The sequence below is a fragment of the Ascaphus truei genome, chromosome 14, assembly GCF_040206685.1.
Source record: "Ascaphus truei isolate aAscTru1 chromosome 14, aAscTru1.hap1, whole genome shotgun sequence".
NCBI classification, from domain to species: domain Eukaryota; kingdom Metazoa; phylum Chordata; class Amphibia; order Anura; family Ascaphidae; genus Ascaphus; species Ascaphus truei.
The window spans coordinates 1,581,716-1,598,269 of NC_134496.1; the positions used below are offsets into that span (position 1 = coordinate 1,581,716).

The 16,554-nt window shown below is 48.8% G+C and overlaps 1 protein-coding gene across 6 annotated transcripts in view; it reads left to right on the forward strand.

Moving 5' to 3' along the window:
* Positions 1-16,554, forward strand: part of KLHL24 (kelch like family member 24) — a 101,113-nt gene that overhangs the window by 22,581 nt on the left and 61,978 nt on the right. The gene's annotated exons all lie outside the window — the stretch shown is intronic.

The following is a 16,554-nucleotide window of genomic DNA, read 5'->3' on the forward strand; positions in this document are numbered from 1 at the left end:
CTCAAGGCAACAGCTTGCTTCCTCAGGGAGAAGAACTGATATGGAGACCTGCTAGAAGCTGGATTTAAATACTCACTACTGTGCTCATGTGGTAGTGGTTGACTAACAGTGAGCCACGGAAACAATGAGGTTAGGATCTGATGCCTTTTTGCTAAACTGACTGGAAGAATCCTATATACAGATGTGTAATTATACATATAGCTAATGTGTAAACCAGAGGCACGGAAACAGGCGGCACATGATGTTTATGGGGGGGAGGGTGCCGATACAGTATGTGGGAGCAGTAGAGGTGGGCAGTTGGAGAAGATGGTGGCCGGCCAGAGCGGAGCAGGGCAGCAGAGGAGTTATATGGCGGCGGCAGAAAAAAAATTAGTCAGTATTTTTACACTTGAACTCCACTATACCACACACTGTTCTCCCAGCGCTCTCTGAGCTTTCCTATCAGCGGATAGTTTGAACACTATACCAACAAGGATCACACGACTGATCTTTGGAGGTTCAACGGTGAAGTCATGTGCGGTATAGTGGAGTTCGTGTGTGAGCAGCAACCACTGCGGATCTCACGAGACCCGAGTCAACTACCCCACGTGACCCCATAAACAGCGAGGATGGGAGGAGATGCCGGTTGTATACCGTGCGGCAAAGCGTTACATTGTTCCATTTCCACAGCCCAGAAGAGCAATATTGCAGTGAGTAAGGAGAAATTACAATTTACCCAGTCTGGATATATGCGAGGTTACTACCCCACGTGACTTTAATCCCAGTGGCTTATCGACTTCTATTGCCCGCCGCTATGAAGATACCCAAAGTCTTCCACGTCTCGTTGCTGAAACTCTGTGTCCAGAATACTCGCTTTTTCGGTAGTGTCCGTAGGCCTAAACCCATCACCTATCAAGGACAATCAGAATTCGAGGTTCAATTCATCCTGGACTCCCGCTTCTCCAGAGGCAAGTTGCAATTTCTGGTCCACTAGAGGTGTTACGGTCTGGAGGAGCGCTCCTGGATACCTTTGGATCAAATTCACGCCCCAACGCTGCTTCGACTCTTCCACCTCAAATACCCACACAAGCCATGGGTGAATCGTCCTGAGACCGATCCTCAAGGGGGGAGGTACTGTAAGGAATCGGGGACACGCCGTCCACAGCGTGCCCCTTTTTTACCTCTCCAGACTCCCACGGCTCCGGCTGCCTCTGTCTCCCACCTCGCACGCCGCAACGTTGGTAGTCTCGCCTCCCGCTCCTCCGCGGCTCTCTCCTTCACCGCCACCAAACCCTCCGGAGCGCACGCGCATGTCACTAATTTATTCACTCCATACTCCTCCCACCGCCCTACGCGGGATCCACGGCCGTCCCTCTCAGCTGCTCAGCTGCAACGAACATTGCAATCTCCCTCTGTCCTATCACACATGACTTTCCTGCACACCCCTGCCCTACCTCCTCCGCCTATTGGTCTACCACACTATATTACCCCTGTAGCTCCTTTGCAACCTCGCTCTGCATAGTTTCGTTTGGTTCGTGCTGTTTGGATCCTGTGCCCAGCTCTCTCTAGTTTCAGATCTCGTCACCGGCCCGGCTTGTCTTCGTACCCCCTCTAGCTCCCCGACCTTGGCTATTCCTTGACTGTAGAGGGAGAGGGGGGTTGGCCCGGTATTAAAGGGGTTGCACCCCATATGGCCACCCCCTGACCTCATCAGGGAGGCAGCTGATTTGGATCAGAACAACCGTCTGCAGAGTATCTGTCCCCGTCCAGATTATTTTTCCCTATATATATATATATATAGTGCATGCACTGAGAAAATATCACGCTGACACAGGAGTTCAGGATGATAATGTCTGACTTTATTCCTACACAGCCTGCGTTCATATACAGGGGCTGTATGGGAGGGGGTTTGTATGCAAAAGAGCTGTCTCAGTGGTTCTTTGTTAGGTCTTGTCCTTTTATGGTCTTCTTGTTATGATTTATGGTCTTGTTATTGTAGGTTTTCTTGGACACATCAGCATTTGAGGGGAATTCCTCGGTGCCATCTTCCTTACTTGAAGGGAGGGGTAGCCGTGGTAGCCATTTTGAGTAAGGAATCATAGCAAAGTATTACAGATGAAGAAATAGGCATTTTATCCAATCCATCACAGTCCCCCCTTGAAATGTCTATTTCTGAGTCTGTCCCTAGATGTATACTAACTCATCTGTCCAGATGTGCCTGGGAACTCTTTTGTGCTGTACGTTAGACGAGTCATGGCTTGTCCATGACCCCCCTTGCCACAGACTTTGCACATAAGGAAGTCAGATGCTGTCCCTCTGGATTTATACTATTGTACTTAACTGGGAGGGACTGTAACGGAGTAAATGGACCATCTTCCAAGAGTGGAGTATTATTATCTGACTGCAGAAAAAGGGTAGGAGTGCTATTGTCAACAGCTTTGGTCATGAACTTTTTAAAACATGGGAGAACACAGCAGACAATAATCACAAACAAAACAAAAATAATAACTATTGCGATACCTATTTGGGCAAGAATCTTTTGCTATCCCGTCTTTCCTTGCTAGACCATTTTGTGGTCGGTATCCCCAATCTATTCCCGTGTTCCATCCTACTGCTCCCCAGTAATCACATTCCTTTCCCCAGTAGGAATCCGTTACGCATATATAAGTAGACCTGAAACCGGCATTGCTATATCGATTATATTGCCAATGTGTTGAGGGGCAGCAGACTATATTACAATAATCAAAGGAGAAGGTAGCTACATGAGTATTGTATGAATTATACCAAAACGTGACTACCCCTTCATATTGGGTGATAGCAACCTTTTGTGCCCCCCCCCCCCTAGACCCAACAAACAAAAGATATATAGCATCATTTTCCTTCTGAGGTGTCCTCGTTGGGAGCTGGAACCTTCTTGCCAGCTAGTTTGACTGATGTCCCTGTGGTCAACAGAATTTGAAAAGGACCATCATATCTGGGCTCTAGGGAGTGTTTCCTTACAAAATTTCTTCACGAGTACCCAGTCTCCGGGCACGAGTTTATGAGTCCCGGTATCTAGATCTGGATCTGGAATAGAAGAAAACACTCGACCATGCATATTGGTTAGTTCTTGCGCTAGGGCAGTTACATATTTGGTCAAAACATCAGACTGCATCTGTAACTGCTGTGGGTAGTAACAACCAAGTTTGGGGGCAGTACCAAACAGTATCTCAAATGGGGATAGAGCATGTTCCCCTCGTGGGGTGTATCGAACACTGAACAAAGCAATGGGTAGACTATCTGGCCAGGGCATATTTGTTTCCTGGGCCATTTTCAACATTCTAGTTTTCAGTGTGCCCTTCATTCTTTCTACCTTTCCGCTACTCTGGGGATGGTATGGGGTGTGGAAAGCAAGGGTGGTCCCTAGCGCGGACCAAATTTCTTTAGCTAACGTAGCAGTGAAAGCGGGGCCTTGCAAGGTATTTCTGCGGTGGTTTTTCCACACATCCTGGGTTACACTTTGCACAAATTGTACATAATTTGCAGAAATTACTAGTCATTGGGATAATTCCAGGCGCCACATAGTATTTGTCGATCAGTGCATTCATAAGAGTCTTTGAGAGATGTGCTGCTCCATGTGCCCATTGTACCACAGCAGGATACAGTTCCCGTGGCAGACAAAGTTTCTTTTTGTACTCATAAATTCCTTCTTGGGGCGATGCACCTCTTTTCTTCCTTTGTTGCAGATTCTTGCAACTTCTTCAGATATTCTCGATTCACTGGGAGGTTCTGCATTAACGGAACCATCCTTGTCGTGTCCACTCGATCTTCCACTTTTCGTATCCCGCTGGCAGCTTGTTTTGCCGCAGCATCCGCCAGATGGTTTCCTCTGGCTTCTTCTGTGTTCAGTTTCCCATGGGCTTTTACCTTTAGGATGGCCACATGGCTTGGAAGGAGTAGGGCGTCCATCAGAGCTTGTATGGCTGAGCTGTGTTTCACTGGTGTTCCTGCTGCTGTCAGAAATCCCCTGGTTTGCCAAATGACGCCAAAATCGTGTGCTACACCAAAGGCATATCTAGAGTCAGTGTAGATATTCGCCGTTTGTCCTTCTGCCAGTTTACACGCTGCAGTGAGAGCTTGTAGTTCAGCCTCTTGTGCGGATGCTGTTGACGGTAGTGTGCTCTCCAGTAAGACCACAGAGTCTGTGTTGACAGCATAACCCGTATGGCAGGTGCCTTGTTGATCAGCATATCGAGAACCATCCACAAACAGAATTAGATCTGGGTTCTGTATCGGCTTTTCACTCACCGTGGGCAGATGAGCAGTTTCTAGCTTCATGAGTTCGAAGCAATCATGGGGTAGGTCGACTCCAGCTGTGTTTTGTTCTTGTTCGTGTCCCTGCACATCTCCCCCCTCGGGAAGTGGAAGAAGAGTGGAGGGGTTAAGCACTTGGCACCGGAGAAGTGTGACATTATCTGGAATGAGAAGCGAGCATTGCAACCTGAGGTGTCTGGCAGTGGACAGATGTTTTGGCTGTGTCTGATTGAGAATAGCAGCAATGTCATGTGGTGCCAGGAGAATGAGGTCATGCCCTAGAACGATATCCGAAGTTTTATCCAGCAGTGCTTGAGCAGCAAAGACAGCACGAAGACAGGACGGTCCACCACGAGCCACAGCGTCGAGACGGCTGGAGTAATAACCAATAGGTCGACATCGGCCAGCGTGTGGCTGTGTTAACACTCCAGTTGCATGTCCATTTCGTTCTGATACGAAAAGCTTAAAGGGTAAATCATAGTCTGGGAGGCCCAAGGCAGGGGCAGAGGATATTACCTGTTTGAGAACAGTAAAATTCTTGGAAGCCTCTGGGGTCATCTGGAAAAGATTTGTTGTTAAAACATCGTACAATGGTTGCATCTTTTACTGCTTGAGGATCTTGAACCATTCTATACTTATCAGGTTCACCCTTTGCAGTGCGTTTCTTCACAGGGAAAAGAGGGGTATTGCAGTTTACGGGGAAGCGGGGCCCCTTGTTTGAGCTGTACAACAACGGGCGGTACCGTTAGGTGCCCGTTATCCTCAGGGCCTGTGGATCATAATTTGGACAAAACATCAGCTCCAAGCAGATTAAGCGGGCAGGTAGAGGAAACTACAAATCGTGCAAATAGTTCAGGGTAGGGACCTATCTGCAGGGGTCGTGTTAATGGGCTAGAGCGCAGTGTGCCATCTACCCCCACACATGAAACATCAATATCAGACAAATAGGAAGGGTCAGGTATGTTTGCAGCTCTAATTACGCTCCTGGCTGCACCTGTGTCTACCAGGAAGGGGGTGAGGCGACATACATTATTGGGGCGCCTTCTACCTGCTTGGGCGTCTGCCCATATAACCTTGGGCAGCGGTCGGGTACTGGGGGGGGGTCTGGGGTTAATATTCCAGGTCATGTTTGCCTCCTGTGCAACGGCCTGTGACTCACTATCTGAGTCAAAACTACCAGGCGTACTATAGTGGACACTGCTGCTGGGTCTGTGTGCTATTGTTGTGTCAGGGTAGACTTGAATCCCTACCGCTGGGGTAGTGATTGTTTGGGGTGAAAGGACTGGCATCAGGGGCATTAGGGGCACAGTCGGGGTGTAATAGGAACCATCCGCCTGCATCACAGGATATAGTTGTGCTACATAAACAGTCAAAATTGGTTTGTCATTCGTGGGCGGGGTAGTGGGTTGTATAGGTGGGGGTGCTGCTGGAGCTGGGAGCGAAGGTAACAAAGGAGTGAGTATAGATAAATCAGTCACACCACAATTAAAACAACATTCCCTCCCTTTTCTATCTCCTGCTCGGTCCATTTTTCTCTGGACAGCCTTGGTAACATTAAACCAGGCTTCTGCTATCTTCAGCAGGTTGTTATCATTCAAAATTCCTCTCTTTTCTTTCAATATCTTTCGCCACATTTCTGGTTGTAACCTGCCTTCTGCTGCAGTAATACTACATACTTTAAACAGCCTACTTGCTTTGTTTTTTCACTTGTTATTATATTAACTTCTGTCCTGGCAATGATAAAATAAATGCAGCGGGACCCTTCTGTCCCTCAACAGAATTATTTTGACTCATACTAATGTAAGGTATGTTTCCCTGTGGGATTCAAAAACACACAAGACTGCGCTCACTGAACTTCTCCCTCCCACAGAAAAAGACCCCTCTTTCTAGTTGCCATTAGAACAGAAGGAAAAAGAATATTTTCTGGTTTTAAAAGACCCATTCGTGTGGCCAGTACGAACAAACCTTTCAAATAAAAAGTTTACCAGGGCTGTCCCATTCTTTTCCGTTCTGTTCTCTCTCTCGGCCACTAGGTGGCAGGCTAAGACTCCTTTCTCTGTCTTACTTGCCTGTGCTCAAATGTTAAAACTGCACTTTTTTTTTTTTTTTTTCTCTATACTGCAATTACTAGCAAAAATGCCCTGCTTTTTTTTTTTTTTTTTCCTTCTTCTTCTTCTTTCCCTTCACTTATAACACTTTATTTCCCTTCCAAATAATATACACAGTGTCTAATTAGTATCCCAAAATCCACTTGCTTTTTCTTTCCTATTCACTTTCTTTTTCCTACTGCAAAGCGTACCTTAACGCGGAAAAAACAGGAGTTCGGGCAGTTTAACGTCTAGGGGTTATCGCCCAAGCACCTCTGGGCTATCTCTTCTACTCTCAACAATCCCCACCCGTCCTCATGAATTCTCAACACTAATACACAAACACATTTTGGACATAACATACAACTTGATTACGAGAGAGGGAAAGGTTGTTCAGGGATCAATCGACAGGATTCCGCGCAGTTACCAAGCGTAACGCGCAACTTTAACACTCCTTCCCTTGCAACGCGCCAACCGCACAGTCACTACCGGGATTACCGTGTTTCCTCTCTGAACCGACTATACCTTACTCCCCCTTTACCCCTCCTTCCACCAAGTTTACAACGTACATTGACAAGACCCCTAGTCAGCCGGCAAAAATCCCACTCCACTCCGGGCTCCCACTTGCGGCACTGACTAACACATATAACATATAAACATATACCGAGTGACAGATAGTCTAGGTAACAGGTTTGAGTTTAAAACGGGCTCTGGGCAAGATATCTACCTGTCTTTAGGTGACCTTCGGAGAGCCGTATGAGACACAGAAATAGACCAACAGCGGAGACAGTGCGTATCGGTAGATAATAAATGTTATCTTACCGTACTCCAGAGGTGATCAGTCTCCTGCCGCGTCCGCATTTGGTCCACCTCGGTCCCTCTGTGCACGGCTGTCTGTTGGTTCACAACCCAGGGCCCCACGTTAGAGCGCCAGCTGATTTGGATCAGAACAACCGTCTGCAGAGTATCTGTCCCCGTCCAGATTATTTTTCCCTATATATATATATATAGTGCATGCACTGAGAAAATATCACGCTGACACACAGGAGTTCAGGATGATAATGTCTGACTTTATTCCTACACAGCCTGCGTTCATATACAGGGGTTGTATGGGAGGGGGTTTGTATGCAAAAGAGCTATCTCAGTGGTTCTTTGTTAGGTCTTGTCCTTGTATGGTCTTGTTGTTATGATTTATGGTCTTGTTATTGTAGGTTTTCTTGGACACATCAGCATTTGAGGGGAATTCCTCGGTGCCATCTTCCTTACTTGAAGGCAGGGGTAGCCGTGGTAGCCATTTTGAGTAAGGAATCATAGCAAAGTATTACAGATGAAGAAATAGGCATTTTATCCAATCCATCACACAAGGGGTTAACTGGACTGCGGTCCTGGAATGTGGTTTACACCTTGTCATAAAGAAAAAGAAACCTGGCACCAAATAATCAATGGAAAGTCCTGTTTTCCTCATAGGGTCCGCACACTTGCTCAACAGGCCATGTAATGAAAAAAACACAAACAAACAAAGATCATAGTGCAACTCTGTAGGGGTACAGGACTTTCCATTGATTATTTGGCGCCAGGTTTCTTTTTCTTTTTCACGTTTTTCTGTTAGTACTGGCAGTATTACCAGGCAGCCTTTCTTTATTATAAGTTATTTGTTATTGTATACACATTGGTATTTAGACTTTAGCGCTTGTTCACATTTTTTTCTTTACACCTTGTCATGAAAATGTATGTTCCCCTGTTCCCATGTTTCATTATAATGTCAGTGTCTGCACCACACACACACACCGGGATCCATCCGGGAGGGCAAGGGTTTATAGTTGTATAGTGACTATAGCCCTTTGTTTAATTTTCCCGCCTTTTCAGGCACCATTTTGCAGGGTCCCATAGGCTGCCATTGGAGCCATAGGTTTCAATGGCGGATCTAGCTGTTTTGGACCTGTTTCCATCGAAGACCAGCAGATGGCGTCCGACTGGAGGAGCGGCGGTTTCCCATTGTAAGTCAATGGGCTCATTGACTTCAATGGAGATTCCTCAAAGGCGCTTTCCAGGAACGAGTTGGCAGCTGTCCAAACCGCGAAACTGCAAAGCGGATACATTGTCTGAAAGAGAGCTTTCATCACTGATTAGTCAAGGTCAATGTCAAGTGGCGTGGGAATCTTAGGTTCTAGGGCACCCAGAAATAAAATTCTTTTTGCCCCTAGTTTCTAGGCCTCCCCTCACTCGACCACCGCCAGGTCCCAGAATCCAGGACCCCCGGAAAGGGTCGTGCTGGCAGAAGCGAGAAAACGGCTAAGTCCGAAACCCTACAAATCATAGCCCATATCTCCGATTCTGGAGGGTCCAGAGGGCCATGGTTTGGGGTGCCTGCAGTCACTGTTCCGGCATGGCTGCAAAACCATTCCTGACCCTCTCTGACCAAGCCGACGGAGTATGGACCACCATAAAGGTTCGGGAGTTTTTCCCATAGACTTCAATGGCGGCCGGTCCCAATTGACTGGCTATTGTCGGAGAAACCCCATAGGCTTCAACGGCGGCGATGCCCCGTTGAAATTCTATGGCGGCAGACTCCCATAGCCGCCAACGGCGGCGTATTACCGTTGAAAGTCTATGGTGGCGGACCCCGTTGTTTTCAATGGGGATTTAGTGGAAAACTGCCATTTATTTTACAGCGGAGAATTTTGTGTTAAAGTATGAAACGGTTTAAGTGGTATGTATCTCTGTTTCTGAAGGTCACAGCGGGCTGAAACTTGGACCCTATAGTGTCCCAGTTCCAGCAGTAAGGTCTGGGAAGTTTGGACCCGCTGGACCTAACAGAACTGGATATTTTAATATGTGTGGGTTTTAACTTTAATACTGTATTCCAAAGCGGGGATAAAAACCCGCGAAGATTCCTTCACACATAGGAATGCAAATGGTCAGGGGGGTGACCCAAAGTCTAGGAACCAAGTACTGATCAAAAGACTCTGCCACTCTAACTGGTTACATGAGGGCGGAGAAGCATCAAACTGGAGTGGTTTGTAAGTGTTATATCTTACACTTACAAACAATGAAGATTCTGCCAGATACTTCATCAGGTAGACTGGCCGGCACCCCTGATTTAGATGTGGGGGGCATGGGTTAAAACTGTGTTTCCACGTTAGGGATTGGATACAGATAATTGTTCACCAATAGTCTGTATTCAATATTAAGAATAGGGTTACAAAGGTATATAAACTGTGTCAACCCTACAGTTCTTGTTCTTCTGATTTCATCTTGAATGTCACTGGATTGCTGGAGAATTGCTAGCTGATATTTCTCCATTCCCCAACCCTAAGTAAGTGTTACCTTCTTGCCTGTTAATTTTACTATATTCCTTTTTAAGGAATAAATATATTTTATTATATCTAAGCCTCGTTCAGTTCAACCCAGATATTTGGTGTTTATTATATCTTGTCATAAGTTACCGTGACAAGCATATAATTAACTGGTGGCAGCGGCGGGAATGAACTGAACCTGTATTACAGTGTACTGCGGGACCCTGTAATATAGTGGGAACTCGAAGGGAATTGCGAGTTCCTGGGACTAAAGATATTGAGCACACAGTAGTGCAACAGTTAACACAAGTTGTAACACCACCTCACAGCTGCGACCGTGAACCATGAGCGAGGCTAAAGACTCATCCAACATGAGGACCCAAGCTCAGCTGAAAGACAAGTGCCATGAATATGGACTGCCCTATGAGAACCAGGAGGTCGCAGACATGGTTGACGCAATCGGTGACTATGAAGCCCGGCTTGCAGAGCCTCAGGATACGGCTCAGCTTGCCCTTATACAGCCACCCGGAGATCAGGGAAGGAACCCAGTGCCGGGGCGGTGGAATCTCTGGGAGGGAACGAGTGCACCTCCCGGGAGCTGTGCAACAGGAGGGGTACTGGTTGCTGCGGCTACCAGTCCATTCACCCCTGAAATGTTGGCACTGATTACTGCATGGGGAGACAGAGGGATACCGGAGGAGCGGCTGCAGTTTATCACTATGGCAGTGAACAGACCCGCTTATTGCCCCCCTGTCCAACCCAACAAAGATGAACTCAAACTGGATCAGCACAGTCTCACCAAGTTCATGGAAGTTACTGATCAGCTCGACAGTTTTTTAAAGAACTTCGAAACACAGTGCCAGCGGTACAAAGTGCTTCCCCAGCATCGGGTTGCACGTTTGGACCCCTTACTGTCCGGCTTGGCTAAGCAGACGATGATGGCGCTTCCAGATGAGTATGCTGATGACTATGAACACCTGAAAGAACTGTTATTGTTTCAGTACGGTTTTACCCCTGAAGCCTACCGGGGTAAATTCCGGCAGGAAGAGAGGCAGCCCTTGGAGTCCTATGTTACCTACGTGACCCACATGGCTTTGTACGGGATATGCTGGGTGGAGGGCTATGAGGCATGGACTTACCAATGCCTGCTGGACCTCATCTTTCAGGAGCAGCTCATGCAACAGTGCCCGGCGGCGGTGAGGGCTTGGGTGTACGACAAGAAGCCCAAGACTTACCAGGAGGCGGCGAGGCTTGCAGACGACTATGTGGCCTGCCGAGCCCTGATGCCCACCAAAGCAGTAGCCAAGGCGGCGATGGCGGCGGCACCGGTCAAAAAGTGTGCCAATCCCCCCAATGGACTCAGGGGCTGCCTGCGGGCAGCAGTCTACCGGTGGCAGGGGGAGCTCCGGCACGAGCGCTGGTGCTACAACTGCAACCGCCCTGGTCATATCAGACCAGATTGCCCGGAACCCCTGCGTTCCGGCGGACCCCATCAGGGGCAACGCACCCCAGCTGCGAAGCCGGTAGCCCGTGTGTGGGTGGTTTCCACCAAAGACTCCGGACCGGTCATGGAACCAACTCCCAGCGAGACGTCCCATGCCACACCTGTCCCGGTTTCATCGGTGCCTACAGCCAGGAGCGGAGGACATCTCAGCGCGGACCTGCAGCAGACGGACGGCCGGAGCAGACATCTCACCCCGGTCACAGACGGTGACCGGCAAGCAGTCGGCTTGATGGATTCAGGAGCTGCAGTGACCCTGGCCCGACCTGATATGGTCCAGCCAGAGGAATTACTCCCAGGCCCTGGTATACAGATCACTGTGGCCGACGGAGAGCCACGTTTCCTGCAAGTGGCCAGAATCTTTTTGGATTGGGGGGAGGGCCAGGGTGTGCGGGAGGTGGGGGTTTTACCCGGTTTGGATGCTGAAGTTCTTCTTGGCAATGATCTGGGTCTGATGACCTGCACCTACGACGAGTGCCCAAACCTGCTGCAGTGGCGGTGGTTACCCGAAGCCAGACAGCGGCAATGGCGGCGGTGCCAGTCCCCCAGCCTTTGGGACCAACGTTAGCGGAGGGCGCAGAGGAGCCCGGGGAGGTAAGCCAGGATCAGTTGCAACCACAGACTGACTTACTGTTTCCCCTCACCCTTCCCCATTCTCCGGACAACGACATGACTGGGGGGTGGCCAGAATTAGGAGCCCAGTTTAGGGAGGCAGTGAAGACAGACCCTACCCTGGCCGGCGTGAGACTTCGGGCATCCGAATCTCAGGCAGGGGAAGGCACTGAGCACTGCCTATGGCATAAGGGACTCCTGTATAGAGAAGAAGGGAACCCAGGGATAGAGGAGGGATTGACCAGTAAACGACAGCTAGTAGTGCCCCAGGGGTACCGACAGCAACTGTTACGGGTAGCTCACTCTATTCCGTTAGCGGGACATCAGGGGGTCAACAGAACGCGAGCCCGGTTATTACAGCGTTACTACTGGCCGGGGGTATCTCGAGATGTGGGCAATTTCTGCCGCTCTTGTGATGCCTGCCAGCGAGTGGGTAAGGCGGGCGACCGTGTGAAGGCACCCCTGAAACTCCTACCGATAATAGGGGAACCCTTCCAGAAAGTAGCGATGGACCTTTTAGGACCCCTTATGATTCCTAGCAGGTCAGGGAAGCGCTACATCCTCACGGTGGTGGATTTTTGCCACCCGGTACCCTGAGGCGGTAGCGCTTGGCACCATAGATGCCAAGACAGTGGCAGCAGCTTTGATGAACATTTTTTCTAGGGTAGGTTTCCCTAGTTACATTGTCTCTGGGATGCCTGCGGTGTACAGCACCGGCGCACTACCCTTTACCATCCCCAGACAAACGGATTATGTGAGCGGTTTAACGGTACCCTGAAGCAGAAGCTTCGGACCTTTATAGAGGCGGAGGGGAAAGACTGGGAGATTCATTTACAGCAATTGCTGTTTGCCTACCGAGAGGTACCGCAGGAATCTACAGGCTTCTTCCCCTTCGAGCTACTATATGGCCGCAGGGTACATGGACCTATTCCGTGAGGGATGGGAAGGGGAGGCTACTGATTGATCCAGTATGTAGCAGATCTCCGAGACCGGTTAGAGATGCTCATGGGGGTGGCCCAGGACCACCTTAGGGCCGCTCAGACCAAGCAGAAGCAATGGTATGACCGGCATGCCCGTAGCAGAGAATTCATCCCAGGACAGCAGGTGCTTGTTCTCAAACCCACTCGGGAGAACAAGCTGATGGCTGCCTGGTCGGGACCGTACCCGGTCATCCGAAAGGTGAATGAGTACAACTATGTTGTACAGGTAGAGCCTGAGAGGCATAAGACATATCACGTTGATATGCTGAAGGAATACAGAGCACCGAGTATGGGAGCAGTAATGGCCATTTGTAGCCCACTGCTGGAGGATCCAGCGAGCAATGCTCTACCTGATCTCCTAGGGGAGGCTTGGCAGGGAAACACTGTGGAGCAGGTAGAGATAGGGGCACAGTTGAGTGCTAGGCAGCAGATAGAAGCCAGTGACATGCTAGCTAAGTTTAGGGCCCTCTTCACTGACATGCCAGGGACCACACATCTCACAAAACACCCAGTGCACACAGGGGATCTGCAGCCTCTGCATAAGCACGCTTATAGAGTGTCAGCAGAGGTGAAGACCAGTATGGAAAGGGAGATAGAGGAGATGCTGACCCTAGGGGTAATTACTCCATCCCAGAGTCCTTGGGCAAGCCCGGTAGTTTTTTCCCTAAGAAGGACAAGACCACCCGGTTTTGTGTGGACTACCGCTTGCTCAACGCTGGGACGGTGTCAGATGCCTACCCCATGCTCCGCATGGATGACTTACTTGATGAACTCACGGGGGCAAAGTATCTGGGCACTATGGATTTGAGCAAAGGCTATTGGCAAATCCCACTGACCCTGGAGGCTAGGGAGAAGTCAGCATTCATCACTCCAAGTGGCCTCTATGAGTTTTGAGTGATGCCATTTGGGATGAAGAATGCCCCGGCTACCTTCCAACGCCTGGTCAATAGGTTATTGGAAGGGTTGCAGAGCTATGCCATGGCTTACTTAGATTCGTTGTATTCCAGGGGGAGCATGGAGGGAAATAGAACAAAAAAGAGACAAAAACAATCTAAGTGTAGACGGTTATATCAAAAGGTGCAAAATTAGATATCTTGTCTTGGCTCGTATGTTGTGCCTACTTACAAGATGTAAGTTGTATACAAGCGATTTAGACACACAATGGTCTCTGCTAGGGATGTTGTTCTCCACTCTATGAAGCGGTCTCCAGTAATCAGCTCAGCAACCAAGTGTATGTGAAGAAAAATGATACCATAGTGCAGACCAATATAATGTTAAAACTAAACTTTATGATATTTAAAATTGAACACTTACAATAAAATTGATTATAATAAGCTTTGTTCACAATATTAGTGAGGAGAGAAGAGTGTATTAGCTTCCGGCTCACCCGCCTCTTCTGATGGAACTTGATGTAATCAGCCTCTCTCTGTGACCTGATGTCGCTGGCGGTGGACTGTATACCCAGGCTGTGTCCCCCCGTGGGTTGTTAGACTCCCCTTCTGCTGTTGCAGCTTAGAGCTGCCTCTCGGGTGGGCGATCCCGCCTCTCTCACTGCCGATACGTCACTTCCGCTTTGTTCCGTCACGTCACTTCCGGGCGCGGCTGATGAAATTTCTGAATGGCGATCACGCCTCTCTCCTCTCTCCTGACAGGACGGCTCCCACTCTACGCGTTTCGCCAGAAAAGGGTGTGTGGCTTCCTCAGGACACTCACCGCCAGCGACATCAGGTCACAGAGAGAGGCTGATTACATCAAGTTCCATCAGAAGAGGCGGGTGAGCCGGAAGCTAATACACTCTTCTCTCCTCACTAATATTGTGAACAAAGCTTATTATAATCAATTTTATTGTAAGTGTTCAATTTTAAATATCATAAAGTTTAGTTTTAACATTATATTGGTCTGCACTATGGTATCATTTTTCTTCACATACACTTGGTTGCTGAGCTGATTACTGGAGACCGCTTCATAGAGTGGAGAACAACATCCCTAGCAGAGACCATTGTGTGTCTAAATCGCTTGTATACAACTTACATCTTGTAAGTAGGCACAACATACGAGCCAAGACAAGATATCTAATTTTGCACCTTTTGATATAACCGTCTACACTTAGATTGTTTTTGTCTCTTTTTTGTTCTATTTCCCTCCATGCTCCCCCTGGAATACAACGAATGTGACGATTTGCGGGACTACCGAAACCAGTCCCTATCAGCTGGGTTTGAGCAGGGGGTTTGAACATTTTAAATATTTACACCTGCACGTTATTTTGAGCACGTCTTTATTGTTATACAAATAATTGATTTTGTTTAAAATATTCACTATATAGTTTGTAGTGAAACACTTATAGAGATAGCGCCGTTTTTTCACCTTCACTCAACACATGGCTTACTTAGATGACATTGCTATCTTCATTAATTCCTGGGACTCCCACTTAGGACATGTAGCTGCGGTGCTGGATAGGATCAGGGAGGCTGGGCTTACCTTGAAACCCACTAAGTGTATGGTAGGGATGGCAGAGGTCCTGTACTTAGGGCACAGGGTGGGTGGAGGGCACCTCAAACCAGAGCCAGCCAAGGTAGAAGCCATAGTTCAGTGGCCTGTTCCAAAAACCAAGAAACAGGTCATGGCATTTTTGGGCACCGCAGGGTACTATAGGAAGTTTGTCCCACAGTACAGCGCCGTGGCCAAACCCCTGACTGATTTGACTAAGAAGCAACTGCCTGTGATTATCACCTGGACTCCTGCCTGTAAAAGTGCTTTCCAGGCACTGAAAACTGCACTTGCTGGGGCCCCCATACTGGCTGGACCGGACTATACCAAACATTTCCTTATACAGACTGATGCTTCGGACTTTGGCATTGGGGCTGTGTTGAGCCAGGTGGGGGACGACGGCAGAGAGCACCCTGTGGTGTACCTCAGCCGAAAACTACTCCCCAGAGAGGTGGCCTATGCCACCATTGAGAAAGAGTGCTTGGCGATTGTGTGGGCACTCAAACAACTCCAGCCCTATGTGTATGGATGGGCTTTCACGGTCCTCACAGACCACAACCCCATGAGTTGGCTGCAGAGGGCATCGGGAGAATGCCAGGTTGCTAAGGTGGAGCTTGGCCTTGCAGGAATTTGAGTTTACTATTCAGCACAAAAAGGGTAGTGAAAACAGCAATGCTGATGGACTGTCACGTCAGGACTATCCCTCTGAGACTGAGTTCGTTAAGGGTGCCAGCAGTGCCCCACTCCCCGTTAGGGCCAGTGGGCAACAGGTCACCCATTAAGAAGGGGAGGTGTAGAGGGTAGAGGGGGGTTGGCCCAGTATTAAAGGGGTTGCACCCCATATGGCCACCCCCTGACCTCACTAGGGAGGCAAGGGGTTAACTGGACTGCGGACCATGAATTTGGTTTACACCTTGTCATGTCATGAAAATGTATGTTCCCATGTTTCATTATAATGTCAGTGTCTGCACCACACACACACCGGGATCCATCCGGGAGGGCAAGGGTTAATAGTTGTATAGTGACTATAGCCCTTTGTTTAATTTTCCCGCCTTTTCAGGCACCATTTTGCAGGGTCCCATAGGCCGCCATTGGAGCTCCATAGGTTTCAATGGCGGATCTAGCTGTTTTGGACCGGTTTCCCTCGAAGACCAGCAGATGGCGTCCGAGAGGAGGAGCAGCGGTTTCCCATTGTAAGTCAATGGGCTCATTGACTTCACTGGAGATTCCTCAACTGCACTTTCCAGGAACGAGTTGGCAACCGTCCAAACCACGAAACCGCAAAGCGAATACATTGTGTGAAAGAGAGCTTTCATCAC